We start from the raw sequence: 17,534 nt of genomic DNA on the forward strand, positions 1-17,534 counted from the left end.
AGGCAAAGAAGCCTCAGAAATCAAAGAGCAAGGTTTGCCGCCTGACACATAAATTCCATGACCTCGACATTACAACAAAATCTCACCGTGTGACCTCCAACACCAGTCATTCTACTCTACCAACATGGGGCCAGATAAAGGTCTTATCCCATCAAACAGAGAAATAACTACAAGAAAAAGGAATTCCAAAAATGACGGGTAATATAATTCTGGCTGCCTTTATGGTGGTCAGTGCAGTGGTGAGTATACCAGGGGTTGGGGCAACTCAAAATTATACCTACTGGGCATACATTCCTTTTCCCCCTTTAATTCGGTCTGTCTCCTGGATGGACTCCTCAGTGGAAGTTTACACCAATAATAGTGCCTTCATGCCAGTCCCCAACGATGACAGGTTTCCAGCTCAACCAGAAGTAAAAAGTATGCACTTTAATTTGTCAATTGGCTACAAATATCCACCACTGTGTATTGGAATGTCGCCTGGCTGCTTAGCTTATTCTTATCAGAATTGGATGTGGACCATACAGTCCTCTAGTAATGATTCTTATCAAGTTCAGGAGCAATTCTTTTCAACTCATGAATGTTAAACTTAATCCACATGAGGAATGGAGAGTTCCTGTCACTACTAAAAGCAATAAAACAAAAGGATTGCCAGACTGCTCAAAGGAACCTACAAAGGGACATTTTCTACTAAATTCAATTTTATGGAATGATTGTAATGCTCCAAAGGCTGTAGGGTTCCAAAATCTAGCTACGGGTGTTGTTATTGACTGGGCCCCAAGAGGGTATTATTGGAGAAATTGCTCTGGCTAAAATACCAAATGCTTGGAGTTTAATTATTTGTTAGATTATGTAAAGGACTGATGGCAATTCTACAGGTTGAGGGAATGGGTGCCTCCTTATCCATTTAAATGGATGAACACGGGAATCGTTCCTCCTAGACCAAAAATGATTCATCAAATTGTTACCCCTGAACATCCTGAATTAGGGAAATTAGCTGCAGCCATGACAGGAATAAGGATATGGAACGCTACCTATCAAATCTCTCCTACTAATACCAAGACACTCATATTCAAGATCACCTTGATGTCAGGACAGGTGATACATATCAGGAGCTGTGTCAAATCCCCTTACATGCTGCTAGTTGGAGTTATAATTATTATTCCCAATACACAAACTACAGAATGTAATGATTGTAAGCTGTTCACGTGTATCGATGCTACTTTTAATCCCAGAACAAGTATTCTTTTGATAAGGGCTAGGAAGGGGGTATGGATATCATTTCTTTACATCATCCATGGGAGTCTTCCCCCTCTATACACATAGTCAGTGAAGTTCTTAAGGGTATCCTCAAAACAACCAAGAGATTCATTTTTACTCTTATTGCAGTCATTGCAGGACTAATTGCCATGACTGCAACAGTGGCAACCGCTGGAGTTGCTATCCACAACTCTGTTCAAACCGCTCAATATGTGGAAGCATGGCAAAAAAAACTCCACCAAACTCTGAAATTCTCATGCTCAAGTTGATCAAAAATTGGCTATTCAAATTAATTATCTCCGCCAGAGTGTAATCTGACTGGGAGATAGAGTTATGAATCTGGAACACCATATGCAATTACAGTGCGATTGGAATACTTCTTATTATTGCATAAGACCTTATGTTTATAATAAAGATCAACATAGCGGGGAAGAAGTCTCAAGACATTTAAAAGCCTGGGATGGTAACTTAACCTTAGATATTTCAAAACTTAAAGAACACGTTTTTGAGGCCTCACAGGCTCATTTAACTACTGCTCCTGGCTTGGGCAGTTTTGAAGGAATAACTAAAGGATTATCTGATCTTAATCCCTTTAAATGGATCAAACCCCTCGGAGGATCATTGTTGTCATTGGCATTATTAATACTGGTATGTTTATGTTGTCTACTTTTAGTCTGCAGATGTCTCCAAGGAGGCCGAGGACAAGTCCCAAGTCAACGAGAAGCAATGATGGCAATGATGATCCTAGTCAATAAAAAGGGGGGAGATGTGGGTGGTAAGCCACCGATGTGCCGAGGCAAGAGACGGAGAGCACGAGCTGTTTCAGTATAATAAAGAAAATATTTAGAATAAGAATAGTCATACTAGAAATAGAATATACATAGGATTATATGTGATTATATGTGAATATTATTAATCATTAGTTTGTAGCATTACTCTTTATTCCAATATAATAATCTCTGTTCTACAATTATAACCTAGGAAAAACTAGGCCATACAGAGATAGAAGCTGAAGGAACATGGTGAGAAGTGACCAGAAGACAAGAGTGTGAGCCCTCTGTCATGCCCGGGCAGGGCCACTAGGAGGGCTCCTTGGTCAACCGGTAACCCCAGTGTCTGGGAAGGCACCCGTTACTTAGCTGACCAGGAAAGGGACTCTGCCTTTCCCTGCGGGAGTTAGAGAAGACTCTGCTCCACCACCTCTTGTGGAAGGACTGACATAAGTCAGACCCACCTGCAACCATGCCTGCAGACATCCGGAGGCCTAAACGTCTCCCTGTGATGCTCTGCTTCAGTGGTCCTGGTCCACTTTCATTTTCAGCTCTGTGCACATGGCCCCGCCTTCTGGATAGCAGCAGCACAATTAGTGAAAGTATTAGAGTCTTTGATCTTTCCAAGAAATGCAAAGAAGAAATAATGACATAAGCTCTCCCCTCTCTGTCTCTGCCTCGGCTACCAAACAGGGAAGAGCCCCCTGTGCAGTGGACGCATGACTCACGTGCCCTTACCTATCATTGGACATGATTCGCACTCCTAACCCTGCCCCCTTGCCTTGTATACAATAAATAACAGCGTAGCTAGGCCTTCAGGGCAACTACCGGTCACCGAGTTTTCGTGGTAGTGTTCCCGTGGGCCCAGCAGTCTTTTCTTCTCTTTGTCCTGTGTTTTTACTTCCATGATCTATTTTCTCCGCACACAAACAGAAAAACCTACAGGCCCCGTAGGGCTGCACCCTACAGAAAGCCATCCAGATGCCCAGGCAAGAGCCTGAAGGCACAAGCTGTTCCAGTATAGTAAAGAAAATTATTAGAATAAGAAAAGTTTTACTAGAGATAGGAAACGGATAGGATTATATCTGACTATTATTAATCATTAGCTTGTAGCATTACTCTTTGTTCTATTACCATAATGATCTCTGTTCCATTATGATTACCCTGGGGGAAACCAGGCCACACAGAGTTAGGAGCTGAAGGGCCACAGTGAGAGGTGACCAGGAGACAAGAGTGTGAGCCCTCATTCACGCCCAGAGAAGGGCCGCTGGAGGGCTCCTTGGCCTAGCGGTAATGCCAGTGCCTGGGAAGGCCCTGGTTACTTAGCAGGCCTTGGTCTAGCGGTGGCCCCAGTGCCTGGGAAGGCACCCGTTACTTAGCAGGCCGGGAAAGGGAATCTCCCTCTCTCCAGGGGAGACAGAGAACGCTCCGCTCCACCACCTCTTGTGGGAGGTCTGACATTAGCCAGGCCGGCCCGCAGTCAGCCGGAGGCTCCAACGTCTCCCTGTGATGCTGTGCTTCAGTGGGCACGCTCCTTCTTCACTTTCATGTTCCGCCTGTACACCTGGCTCCTCCTTTTAAGTTCTTAGAAGACAGCAGTAGCACAATTAGTAGGAGTACCACAGTCTTCGATCTTTCTGATAAGTGCATAGAAGAAACGCTGACGTTTGCTGTCCTCCCTCTCCACCTCGGCTACCACAAAGGGAAAGGCCCCCTGTCCAGTGGACACGTGACTCGCGTGACCTATCGATCACTGGAGATGACTGGCACTCCTTACCCTGCCCCCTTGCCTTGACTACAATAAATAGCAGCGCCTCCAGGCATTCGGGGCCACTACCTGTCTGTCTCCGCGCTTTGGTGGCAGTGGTCCCCCGGGCCCAGCTGTCTTTCTTCCTATCTCTTTGTCTTCTGTCTTTATCTCTTCGATCTCTCGTCTCCGCGCGCACACACACGAAGAGAAAACCCACAGACCCGGTAGGGGTGGACCCTACATTATCTCGGCTACAACATAATCAAGATATTCATGTGGACTACTGAGTCTTTCGGTGCCCCCTTGCTGTTTTAGTTTTGTCCTGCGGCCGAGTGTTTCCCTCGCTTCACGCCAACCCAATCTCCGCCGCCCTGTCTTGTCATCCCCATTCTACAGCCCAGCACGGTGTAGTATGGCAGCCGCTAGCCACAGGTATCTAGGGAGCCCTGGAAATGTGGTCAGTTCTAATGGAGCTGTGCTGTAAGTGTGAAATACACATGGGATTTTGACGGCAGTGGGAGCAAAATTCTCCCAATTTTTTTTTTTTTTTTTCAGACGGAGGTTCCGCTCTTGTTACCCAGCCTGGAGTCCAATGGCGCGATCTAGGCTCTCTGCAACCTCCGCCTCCCGGGTTCAAGCGATTCCCCTGCCTCAGCCTCCCGAGCAGCTGGGACTACAGGCATGTGCCACCACGCCCGGCTAAGTTTGTATTTTTAGTACACATGGGGTTTCTCCATGTTGGTCAGGCTGGTCTCCAACTCCCGACCTCCGGTGATCCGCCCAGCTGCCGCCTCCCAAAGTGTTGCTTGCGATTACAGGCTTGAGCCACCGCTCACCCTGGCTTTTTTTTTTTTTTTTTTTTGGCAGACAAACTCTTGCTCTGTCGCCCAGGCTGGAGTGCAGTGGCGCGATCTCGGCTCACTGCAGCCTCTACCTCCCGGGTTCCAGCGATTCTCCTGCCTCAGCCTCCTGGGTAGCTGGGATTACAGGCGTAGGCCACCACGCCCGGCTCATTTTTGTATTTTTAGGGGGTTTCGCCATGTCGGCCAGGCTGGTCTCCAGCTCCTGACCTCAGGCGATCCGCCCGCCTCGGCCTCCCAAAGCGCTGGGATTACAGGCGTAAGCCACCGCGCCGGGCTCTTTCATTCTGTCTTTATTTTCTGAGATAGAGTCTCGCTCGGACGCTCAGGTTGGACTGCAATGGCGTGATCTCGGCTCGCTGAAACTTCCGCCTCCCGGGTTCAAGCGATTCTCCTGTCTCAGCCTCCCGAGTAGCTGGGATTATTGACGGGCAGCACCACGCCCGGCTACCTTTTGTGGTTTTTGTATCTTCTGTCTTCTGCTCTTGAGTACCGCATAGAGCCACAGAAGACTAGCGAGTCGAACAAACGGCCCCTGTTGCAGCAGTTGTTGATCACGGGGCTGCCCCCGGTACTCATCCTGTGTCTCTCGTCCAAATCCCCGCTCCTCCCCAGCTATCACCTCTGCCGATGCTGGTGGTTTCCCTGGGTACCGGGAACCAAACTCTCATTCCCCAGGGGCCTAAGCCCCCCGTGGCCAGGCCCTTCTCAAGTCAGGGTTCCTGCACATTCACAGTTACGGGTGGCCCTGGGAGTAACACCTGGCACCCAAACAGATCACCAGAGTCCACGCATAGTCCACCTGCCCTCCCTGCGTAAGATCAGCTCTTCCTCCTCCCGGCGATAGATCAGGGTCAATGATCCCTGCCAAGATGGCGACTGCTCCAGCCTGCTGGTCCAACCTGTCCAGCCACAGCTGTTGCTCGAAGGCTTGAAGTTCAATGGGACCCTCTCCCGCTTTCTACAAACTGGTTCCTCTATTTTCATGTTTATTTATTTGGGACGGGGTCTGGCTCTGTCACCCAGGCTGGAGTGCAGTGGTGCGATCACTGCTCACTGCAGCATCCACCTCCCAGCGTCCACCCATCCTCCTGGCCTCAGCCTCTGGAACAGCTGGGGTACAGATACGCCCCAGCCCGAACAGGTTTTCACTAGGTTGCCTGGGCTCTTTCTTTCTTTGTCTGTGTTTGTTTGTTGGTTGGTCGGTTGGTTTTTGTTTGTTTCTTTCGAGACGGGGCTCCGGCTCTGCCGCCGGGGCTGCAGTGCAATGGCGCGATCTCACCTCACTGCGGCCTTCTGGGCTCAAGCGATCCCCCCACTGTGCCCGGCCTGAAGACAGCCTTTAGAGAAAGAAGCAGGGGGAGTTCTTCCGAGGACAGACAAGGTTTCTGGAGTTTGGAAAGGGTGAGAGACTGGGTCAGCGAAAGGAACATTCCGATCTTTATGTTGGGATGCAACGTATAATAGATACAGGGATGAGACCCAAAAGAGCCGGCAGAGGTTTGTCATCGTGGTCGCAAGGCAACTGCCGGTGGCTGATCCCGTAAAGGATACGCATACCTAGAGCGGAGCCTAAAGATGCATCAAGCATGACGGGTGGAGCCACGATGCTTGGACTCGAGCTCTGCTCCTGTGCGTTCCGTGATAAATGGCTTATACTACCTGCACCTCAGTTTTTCCCGGGCAAAAAAGGAAGCTTGCTGCCGGTGCGTTGGCACCTGCCTTAAAGTGCCAGCTACCCAGCGGGCTGAAGAGGAAGAAGTTCCTACTAGGAAGACACGTGGACACGTATGTTTACTGCAGCACTATTTACAATAGCAAAGACTTGGAACCAACTCGAATGCCCATGAATGATAGGCTGGATAAAGAAAGTGTGGCACGTATACACCATGGAATTACTACGCAGCCATAAAAAAGGATGAGTTCATGTCCTCTGCGGGAACGTGGATGAAGCTGGAAGGCCTCATTCTCAGCAAACTGACACAGGAAGCGAAAACCAAACACCGCATGTTCTCGCTCCTAAGTGGGAGTTGAACAGTGAGAACACATGGGACACAGGGAGGGGAACATCACACGCCGGGCCCTGACGGGGCGTGGGGGGCAAGGGGAGAGAGAGCATTAGGACAAATGGCCAACGCGTGCGGGGCTTCAAACCTAGACGACTGGTGGATAGGTGCAGCAAAGCACCGTGGCACACGTGTATCTATGTTCCAAACCTGCACGTCCTGCACATGTACCCCAGAACTTGGGAGGGGGTGGGGGAAACCAAAAGAGAGAACGGAGGAGAGGCGGGGGGGGGGTGAAGAGAGAGAGAAAGAGACAGAGAGAGAGAGAGAAAGAGAGAGAGAGAGAGAGAAAGAGAGAGAGAGAGAGAGAGAGAGAGAGAGAGAGAGAGGAGAAAGAAGTTCAATTCCGGGTGGATCCCATTCCTTTAAAAGGTCGCCACCCACTCGACTGCCAAGCTGAGATCCTAAGGACCTCCCCAAAGGAGGAGGTCGTGGCCTTCCCAAAGCGCAGTAGTCACGGTGGAAACGGAAGCGTGCCGCGTAAGCCTACCGTCTACCGCCCACCGCCTGCAGATCAGGAACCTCCCTCACTGGTACTTCAGGGAAGCGGTTAAGTCAAGCCGGCGCGTCACAGGCACTCGGCGTGCAAGCCGCCCCGCAGCTGCTACTGTCTCTTACCTCTCTCTGCTTTTAGGAAACACGTTGTATCCCCGGAGGGGGTGCACCGTTCCTGGAGGTACTGCAATACCAGGTCGATGCGTGGAGTGGACGGAGCAAGCTCCTATTCCATCTCCCTGCTCCAAAAATCCATTTAATATATTGTCCTCGGATAGAGGACGTATCAGATATTAAACTGATAAGAACAGATACTACACTTGATCTTAGCCAAAAGGCCGAGAAGCGATGCGGTCGCCTTCGCGCCCGCCGTCACCGTCCCACTCTCATCCACATTCAAGTCGCGGTGAGAGCCCCAGCCTCGCTCCTTGCCCCATTCCCTCTGTCTCGTCCACAGCGCTATTGACGCCCTTACACTCTCGGGCTGATTTCTTATTCTCCGCCTTTGAAAAGGGAAATCTTACACCCGTGCTTCTTCCGGCGTTCCCGGGCTTTCATTTCGAATTTGCATGCCCCGCCCTTTCACGGAGGGCGTGGCCTCCGCCGTTGACTCCGCCCCCGGGGCCGCCTCTGCCTGGGGGAGCCGGGGCTCCGCTGGGGGCGACTTCCTTGTTCGTATCGAGCCAGCGAAAAGACAGAACCGGAAGAGACTGGGGGCGAAGGCGACAGGGGTCTGTGGAAGAGACCTGTCGGCGGAGAGCGGTCCACGTTTTCCTGGAGAAAGACGAGGCCCCAGGGCAGGAGCGCGGGCTGCGCTGGGCCTTTACTTCGCCGCCCGCGGGCGGGGAGACCGGCCCCGTACCCGAGGGGACGAGGGGCCCATGCCCAGTCAGGGAAGCCGAAGGCCTGGAGGGGCTTCCGGGAGCAGGGGCTGGAGTTCCTCGGCCAGGCAGGAGGCTGGCACCAGACACCCAGCAGAGGGAGGCGGCGAGGGCCCAGCAAGGATTCTCCCCAGCCCCTGTGCCTGCGTCTCCTGCGGCTTCTGTGCGCGGACCGTGTCCTGTGCTGTGTAGGGAAAGCTGCCTCCCTGCTCGGGACGTGGATTCCCTTCCCCTCCTCCTCGCCTGGCTACTTCTGACGCAGGTCGTCAGGACTCCGCTTGGGTGTCACGCGTCCAGGAAGCCTCCCTTAGTCAAGGGCCCTCGGCACCCGCCCCGTATGTGACTAGCAGCCCTCCTGTGTATTTCATCGCGCCCCCGTTGTTTATATCAGCTATTCCACTCACCACCCTTCTGGGCAACCCTTTATCTCCCGCTCTGAAATCCCATCGCTGAGGGCTGGGACCCCTCCTCAGTGCTTATCCCTGTTTCCCCGCGCGAGTCTGGCGCCTGGCGTGTGGAAGGCGCTCAGCAAACGTTTGTGGAGCGAAGAAACGACGCAAAGGTGATGAGCACGGCAGACCGTGATGAGCACGACGCAGTTAGGAGGCTATTGGCCCGGCGCGGGGGAAAAGGGGGAAGGTCGGGCTCGGGGTGGCAGGACCCCAGAGGGCAGGGGTGACTGCCGGGGTGCTCTTGGGGCAAGGTGGGCGTCAAGGCCCCCAGCAAGGTTGGGATAAAGTTTCTCTCCGAGGCACAGACTGCCGCCTGCGGGCTCAGCATTTACCTCTCCCTTCCTCCTTCCTAACGCAACTTCAGCGGAGGGCTGAGGGCTCTACTGCGCATTACCTGGAAAACTTATTTCACTCCACGGCCCTAAGAGGTGGGCCTTATTATTAGCCACGGCCAGGGTTAGGGTGAGGCCTCTCCTCCAGGGCAGAATTTCAGAGGGTGCCCACCCCCCCGCCCTAAATCATTCAGCAATCAACATAAACTATAGTTCAACGCAATATATCTTATCTTGTGGGCCGCAAGCCACCCAGGTGCCCAGGCAAGAGCCTGAAGGCACAAGCTGTTCCAGTATAGTAAAGAAAATTATTAGAATAAGAAAAGTTTTACTAGAGATAGGAAACGGATAGGATTATATCTGACTATTATTAATCATTAGTTTGTAGCATTACTCTTTGTTCTATTACCATAATGATCTCTGTTCCATTATGATTACCCTGGGGGAAACCAGGCCACACAGAGTTAGGAGCTGAAGGGCCACAGTGAGAGGTGACCAGGAGACAAGAGTGTGAGCCCTCATTCACGCCCAGAGAAGGGCCGCTGGAGGGCTCCTTGGCCTAGCGGTAATGCCAGTGCCTGGGAAGGCCCTGGTTACTTAGCAGGCCTTGGTCTAGCGGTGGCCCCAGTGCCTGGGAAGGCACCCGTTACTTAGCAGGCCGGGAAAGGGAATCTCCCTCTCTCCAGGGGAGACAGAGAACGCTCCGCTCCACCACCTCTTGTGGGAGGTCTGACATTAGCCAGGCCGGCCCGCAGTCAGCCGGAGGCTCCAACGTCTCCCTGTGATGCTGTGCTTCAGTGGGCACGCTCCTTCTTCACTTTCATGTTCCGCCTGTACACCTGGCTCCTCCTTTTAAGTTCTTAGAAGACAGCAGTAGCACAATTAGTAGGAGTACCACAGTCTTCGATCTTTCTGATAAGTGCATAGAAGAAACGCTGACGTTTGCTGTCCTCCCTCTCCACCTCGGCTACCACAAAGGGAAAGGCCCCCTGTCCAGTGGACACGTGACTCGCGTGACCTATCGATCACTGGAGATGACTGGCACTCCTTACCCTGCCCCCTTGCCTTGACTACAATAAATAGCAGCGCCTCCAGGCATTCGGGGCCACTACCTGTCTGTCTCCGCGCTTTGGTGGCAGTGGTCCCCCGGGCCCAGCTGTCTTTCTTCCTATCTCTTTGTCTTCTGTCTTTATCTCTTCGATCTCTCGTCTCCGCGCGCACACACACGAAGAGAAAACCCACAGACCCGGTAGGGGTGGACCCTACATTATCTCGGCCACGACATAATCAAGATATTCATGTGGACTACTGAGTCTTTCGGTGCCCCCTTGCTGTTTTAGTTTTGTCCTGCGGCCGAGTGTTTCCCTCGCTTCACGCCAACCCAATCTCCGCCGCCCTGTCTTGTCATCCCCATTCTACAGCCCAGCACGGTGTAGTATGGCAGCCGCTAGCCACAGGTATCTAGGGAGCCCTGGAAATGTGGTCAGTTCTAATGGAGCTGTGCTGTAAGTGTGAAATACACATGGGATTTTGACGGCAGTGGGAGCAAAATTCTCCCAATTTTTTTTTTTTTTTTTCAGACGGAGGTTCCGCTCTTGTTACCCAGCCTGGAGTCCAATGGCGCGATCTAGGCTCTCTGCAACCTCCGCCTCCCGGGTTCAAGCGATTCCCCTGCCTCAGCCTCCCGAGCAGCTGGGACTACAGGCATGTGCCACCACGCCCGGCTAAGTTTGTATTTTTAGTACACATGGGGTTTCTCCATGTTGGTCAGGCTGGTCTCCAACTCCCGACCTCCGGTGATCCGCCCAGCTGCCGCCTCCCAAAGTGTTGCTTGCGATTACAGGCTTGAGCCACCGCTCACCCTGGCTTTTTTTTTTTTTTTTTTTTGGCAGACAAACTCTTGCTCTGTCGCCCAGGCTGGAGTGCAGTGGCGCGATCTCGGCTCACTGCAGCCTCTACCTCCCGGGTTCCAGCGATTCTCCTGCCTCAGCCTCCTGGGTAGCTGGGATTACAGGCGTAGGCCACCACGCCCGGCTCATTTTTGTATTTTTAGGGGGTTTCGCCATGTCGGCCAGGCTGGTCTCCAGCTCCTGACCTCAGGCGATCCGCCCGCCTCGGCCTCCCAAAGCGCTGGGATTACAGGCGTAAGCCACCGCGCCGGGCTCTTTCATTCTGTCTTTATTTTCTGAGATAGAGTCTCGCTCGGACGCTCAGGTTGGACTGCAATGGCGTGATCTCGGCTCGCTGAAACTTCCGCCTCCCGGGTTCAAGCGATTCTCCTGTCTCAGCCTCCCGAGTAGCTGGGATTATTGACGGGCAGCACCACGCCCGGCTACCTTTTGTGGTTTTTGTATCTTCTGTCTTCTGCTCTTGAGTACCGCATAGAGCCACAGAAGACTAGCGAGTCGAACAAACGGCCCCTGTTGCAGCAGTTGTTGATCACGGGGCTGCCCCCGGTACTCATCCTGTGTCTCTCGTCCAAATCCCCGCTCCTCCCCAGCTATCACCTCTGCCGATGCTGGTGGTTTCCCTGGGTACCGGGAACCAAACTCTCATTCCCCAGGGGCCTAAGCCCCCCGTGGCCAGGCCCTTCTCAAGTCAGGGTTCCTGCACATTCACAGTTACGGGTGGCCCTGGGAGTAACACCTGGCACCCAAACAGATCACCAGAGTCCACGCATAGTCCACCTGCCCTCCCTGCGTAAGATCAGCTCTTCCTCCTCCCGGCGATAGATCAGGGTCAATGATCCCTGCCAAGATGGCGACTGCTCCAGCCTGCTGGTCCAACCTGTCCAGCCACAGCTGTTGCTCGAAGGCTTGAAGTTCAATGGGACCCTCTCCCGCTTTCTACAAACTGGTTCCTCTATTTTCATGTTTATTTATTTGGGACGGGGTCTGGCTCTGTCACCCAGGCTGGAGTGCAGTGGTGCGATCACCGCTCACTGCAGCATCCACCTCCCAGCGTCCACCCATCCTCCTGGCCTCAGCCTCTGGAACAGCTGGGGTACAGATACGCCCCAGCCCGAACAGGTTTTCACTAGGTTGCCTGGGCTCTTTCTTTCTTTGTCTGTGTTTGTTTGTTGGTTGGTCGGTTGGTTTTTGTTTGTTTCTTTCGAGACGGGGCTCCGGCTCTGCCGCCGGGGCTGCAGTGCAATGGCGCGATCTCACCTCACTGCGGCCTTCTGGGCTCAAGCGATCCCCCCACTGTGCCCGGCCTGAAGACAGCCTTTAGAGAAAGAAGCAGGGGGAGTTCTTCCGAGGACAGACAAGGTTTCTGGAGTTTGGAAAGGGTGAGAGACTGGGTCAGCGAAAGGAACATTCCGATCTTTATGTTGGGATGCAACGTATAATAGATACAGGGATGAGACCCAAAAGAGCCGGCAGAGGTTTGTCATCGTGGTCGCAAGGCAACTGCCGGTGGCTGATCCCGTAAAGGATACGCATACCTAGAGCGGAGCCTAAAGATGCATCAAGCATGACGGGTGGAGCCACGATGCTTGGACTCGAGCTCTGCTCCTGTGCGTTCCGTGATAAATGGCTTATACTACCTGCACCTCAGTTTTTCCCGGGCAAAAAAGGAAGCTTGCTGCCGGTGCGTTGGCACCTGCCTTAAAGTGCCAGCTACCCAGCGGGCTGAAGAGGAAGAAGTTCCTACTAGGAAGACACGTGGACACGTATGTTTACTGCAGCACTATTTAAAATAGCAAAGACTTGGAACCAACTCGAATGCCCATGAATGATAGGCTGGATAAAGAAAGTGTGGCACGTATACACCATGGAATTACTACGCAGCCATAAAAAAGGATGAGTTCATGTCCTCTGCGGGAACGTGGATGAAGCTGGAAGGCCTCATTCTCAGCAAACTGACACAGGAAGCGAAAACCAAACACCGCATGTTCTCGCTCCTAAGTGGGAGTTGAACAGTGAGAACACATGGGACACAGGGAGGGGAACATCACACGCCGGGCCCTGACGGGGCGTGGGGGGCAAGGGGAGAGAGAGCATTAGGACAAATGGCCAACGCGTGCGGGGCTTCAAACCTAGACGACTGGTGGATAGGTGCAGCAAAGCACCGTGGCACACGTGTATCTATGTTCCAAACCTGCACGTCCTGCACATGTACCCCAGAACTTGGGAGGGGGTGGGGGAAACCAAAAGAGAGAACGGAGGAGAGGCGGGGGGGGGGGGGTGAAGAGAGAGAGAAAGAGACAGAGAGAGAGAGAGAAAGAGAGAGAGAGAGAGAGAAAGAGAGAGAGAGAGAGAGAGAGAGAGAGAGAGAGAGAGAGGAGAAAGAAGTTCAATTCCGGGTGGATCCCATTCCTTTAAAAGGTCGCCACCCACTCGACTGCCAAGCTGAGATCCTAAGGACCTCCCCAAAGGAGGAGGTCGTGGCCTTCCCAAAGCGCAGTAGTCACGGTGGAAACGGAAGCGTGCCGCATAAGCCTACCGTCTACCGCCCACCGCCTGCAGATCAGGAACCTCCCTCACTGGTACTTCAGGGAAGCGGTTAAGTCAAGCCGGCGCGTCACAGGCACTCGGCGTGCAAGCCGCCCCGCAGCTGCTACTGTCTCTTACCTCTCTCTGCTTTTAGGAAACACGTTGTATCCCCGGAGGGGGTGCACCGTTCCTGGAGGTACTGCAATACCAGGTCGATGCGTGGAGTGGACGGAGCAAGCTCCTATTCCATCTCCCTGCTCCAAAAATCCATTTAATATATTGTCCTCGGATAGAGGACGTATCAGATATTAAACTGATAAGAACAGATACTACACTTGATCTTAGCCAAAAGGCCGAGAAGCGATGCGGTCGCCTTCGCGCCCGCCGTCACCGTCCCACTCTCATCCACATTCAAGTCGCGGTGAGAGCCCCAGCCTCGCTCCTTGCCCCATTCCCTCTGTCTCGTCCACAGCGCTATTGACGCCCTTACACTCTCGGGCTGATTTCTTATTCTCCGCCTTTGAAAAGGGAAATCTTACACCCGTGCTTCTTCCGGCGTTCCCGGGCTTTCATTTCGAATTTGCATGCCCCGCCCTTTCACGGAGGGCGTGGCCTCCGCCGTTGACTCCGCCCCCGGGGCCGCCTCTGCCTGGGGGAGCCGGGGCTCCGCTGGGGGCGACTTCCTTGTTCGTATCGAGCCAGCGAAAAGACAGAACCGGAAGAGACTGGGGGCGAAGGCGACAGGGGTCTGTGGAAGAGACCTGTCGGCGGAGAGCGGTCCACGTTTTCCTGGAGAAAGACGAGGCCCCAGGGCAGGAGCGCGGGCTGCGCTGGGCCTTTACTTCGCCGCCCGCGGGCGGGGAGACCGGCCCCGTACCCGAGGGGACGAGGGGCCCATGCCCAGTCAGGGAAGCCGAAGGCCTGGAGGGGCTTCCGGGAGCAGGGGCTGGAGTTCCTCGGCCAGGCAGGAGGCTGGCACCAGACACCCAGCAGAGGGAGGCGGCGAGGGCCCAGCAAGGATTCTCCCCAGCCCCTGTGCCTGCGTCTCCTGCGGCTTCTGTGCGCGGACCGTGTCCTGTGCTGTGTAGGGAAAGCTGCCTCCCTGCTCGGGACGTGGATTCCCTTCCCCTCCTCCTCGCCTGGCTACTTCTGACGCAGGTCGTCAGGACTCCGCTTGGGTGTCACGCGTCCAGGAAGCCTCCCTTAGTCAAGGGCCCTCGGCACCCGCCCCGTATGTGACTAGCAGCCCTCCTGTGTATTTCATCGCGCCCCCGTTGTTTATATCAGCTATTCCACTCACCACCCTTCTGGGCAACCCTTTATCTCCCGCTCTGAAATCCCATCGCTGAGGGCTGGGACCCCTCCTCAGTGCTTATCCCTGTTTCCCCGCGCGAGTCTGGCGCCTGGCGTGTGGAAGGCGCTCAGCAAACGTTTGTGGAGCGAAGAAACGACGCAAAGGTGATGAGCACGGCAGACCGTGATGAGCACGACGCAGTTAGGAGGCTATTGGCCCGGCGCGGGGGAAAAGGGGGAAGGTCGGGCTCGGGGTGGCAGGACCCCAGAGGGCAGGGGTGACTGCCGGGGTGCTCTTGGGGCAAGGTGGGCGTCAAGGCCCCCAGCAAGGTTGGGATAAAGTTTCTCTCCGAGGCACAGACTGCCGCCTGCGGGCTCAGCATTTACCTCTCCCTTCCTCCTTCCTAACGCAACTTCAGCGGAGGGCTGAGGGCTCTACTGCGCATTACCTGGAAAACTTATTTCACTCCACGGCCCTAAGAGGTGGGCCTTATTATTAGCCACGGCCAGGGTTAGGGTGAGGCCTCTCCTCCAGGGCAGAATTTCAGAGGGTGCCCACCCCCCCGCCCTAAATCATTCAGCAATCAACATAAACTATAGTTCAACGCAATATATCTTATCTTGTGGGCCGCAAGCCACCCAGGTGCCCAGGCAAGAGCCTGAAGGCACAAGCTGTTCCAGTATAGTAAAGAAAATTATTAGAATAAGAAAAGTTTTACTAGAGATAGGAAACGGATAGGATTATATCTGACTATTATTAATCATTAGTTTGTAGCATTACTCTTTGTTCTATTACCATAATGATCTCTGTTCCATTATGATTACCCTGGGGGAAACCAGGCCACACAGAGTTAGGAGCTGAAGGGCCACAGTGAGAGGTGACCAGGAGACAAGAGTGTGAGCCCTCATTCACGCCCAGAGAAGGGCCGCTGGAGGGCTCCTTGGCCTAGCGGTAATGCCAGTGCCTGGGAAGGCCCTGGTTACTTAGCAGGCCTTGGTCTAGCGGTGGCCCCAGTGCCTGGGAAGGCACCCGTTACTTAGCAGGCCGGGAAAGGGAATCTCCCTCTCTCCAGGGGAGACAGAGAACGCTCCGCTCCACCACCTCTTGTGGGAGGTCTGACATTAGCCAGGCCGGCCCGCAGTCAGCCGGAGGCTCCAACGTCTCCCTGTGATGCTGTGCTTCAGTGGGCACGCTCCTTCTTCACTTTCATGTTCCGCCTGTACACCTGGCTCCTCCTTTTAAGTTCTTAGAAGACAGCAGTAGCACAATTAGTAGGAGTACCACAGTCTTCGATCTTTCTGATAAGTGCATAGAAGAAACGCTGACGTTTGCTGTCCTCCCTCTCCACCTCGGCTACCACAAAGGGAAAGGCCCCCTGTCCAGTGGACACGTGACTCGCGTGACCTATCGATCACTGGAGATGACTGGCACTCCTTACCCTGCCCCCTTGCCTTGACTACAATAAATAGCAGCGCCTCCAGGCATTCGGGGCCACTACCTGTCTGTCTCCGCGCTTTGGTGGCAGTGGTCCCCCGGGCCCAGCTGTCTTTCTTCCTATCTCTTTGTCTTCTGTCTTTATCTCTTCGATCTCTCGTCTCCGCGCGCACACACACGAAGAGAAAACCCACAGACCCGGTAGGGGTGGACCCTACATTATCTCGGCCACGACATAATCAAGATATTCATGTGGACTACTGAGTCTTTCGGTGCCCCCTTGCTGTTTTAGTTTTGTCCTGCGGCCGAGTGTTTCCCTCGCTTCACGCCAACCCAATCTCCGCCGCCCTGTCTTGTCATCCCCATTCTACAGCCCAGCACGGTGTAGTATGGCAGCCGCTAGCCACAGGTATCTAGGGAGCCCTGGAAATGTGGTCAGTTCTAATGGAGCTGTGCTGTAAGTGTGAAATACACATGGGATTTTGACGGCAGTGGGAGCAAAATTCTCCCAATTTTTTTTTTTTTTTTTCAGACGGAGGTTCCGCTCTTGTTACCCAGCCTGGAGTCCAATGGCGCGATCTAGGCTCTCTGCAACCTCCGCCTCCCGGGTTCAAGCGATTCCCCTGCCTCAGCCTCCCGAGCAGCTGGGACTACAGGCATGTGCCACCACGCCCGGCTAAGTTTGTATTTTTAGTACACATGGGGTTTCTCCATGTTGGTCAGGCTGGTCTCCAACTCCCGACCTCCGGTGATCCGCCCAGCTGCCGCCTCCCAAAGTGTTGCTTGCGATTACAGGCTTGAGCCACCGCTCACCCTGGCTTTTTTTTTTTTTTTTTTTTGGCAGACAAACTCTTGCTCTGTCGCCCAGGCTGGAGTGCAGTGGCGCGATCTCGGCTCACTGCAGCCTCTACCTCCCGGGTTCCAGCGATTCTCCTGCCTCAGCCTCCTGGGTAGCTGGGATTACAGGCGTAGGCCACCACGCCCGGCTCATTTTTGTATTTTTAGGGGGTTTCGCCATGTCGGCCAGGCTGGTCTCCAGCTCCTGACCTCAGGCGATCCGCCCGCCTCGGCCTCCCAAAGCGCTGGGATTACAGGCGTAAGCCACCGCGCCGGGCTCTTTCATTCTGTCTTTATTTTCTGAGATAGAGTCTCGCTCGGACGCTCAGGTTGGACTGCAATGGCGTGATCTCGGCTCGCTGAAACTTCCGCCTCCCGGGTTCAAGCGATTCTCCTGTCTCAGCCTCCCGAGTAGCTGGGATTATTGACGGGCAGCACCACGCCCGGCTACCTTTTGTGGTTTTTGTATCTTCTGTCTTCTGCTCTTGAGTACCGCATAGAGCCACAGAAGACTAGCGAGTCGAACAAACGGCCCCTGTTGCAGCAGTTGTTGATCACGGGGCTGCCCCCGGTACTCATCCTGTGTCTCTCGTCCAAATCCCCGCTCCTCCCCAGCTATCACCTCTGCCGATGCTGGTGGTTTCCCTGGGTACCGGGAACCAAACTCTCA

The 17,534-nt window shown here is 53.9% G+C and overlaps 2 non-coding genes across 2 annotated transcripts; both read right to left on the minus strand.

The window, feature by feature from the left end:
• Window positions 1-7,357: 7,357 nt before the first annotated feature.
• Window positions 7,358-7,548, minus strand: LOC129137779 (U2 spliceosomal RNA). Its single transcript, XR_008540570.1, has one exon. It is a non-coding gene; the product is annotated as a U2 spliceosomal RNA (small nuclear RNA).
• A 5,925-nt stretch (window positions 7,549-13,473) lies between these two features.
• On the minus strand, window positions 13,474-13,664 carry LOC129137780 (U2 spliceosomal RNA). The gene has a single exon (XR_008540571.1). It is a non-coding gene; the product is annotated as a U2 spliceosomal RNA (small nuclear RNA).
• Window positions 13,665-17,534: the final 3,870 nt, after the last annotated feature.

Source organism: Pan troglodytes, chromosome 19 (assembly GCF_028858775.2).
Source record: "Pan troglodytes isolate AG18354 chromosome 19, NHGRI_mPanTro3-v2.0_pri, whole genome shotgun sequence".
NCBI classification, from domain to species: domain Eukaryota; kingdom Metazoa; phylum Chordata; class Mammalia; order Primates; family Hominidae; genus Pan; species Pan troglodytes.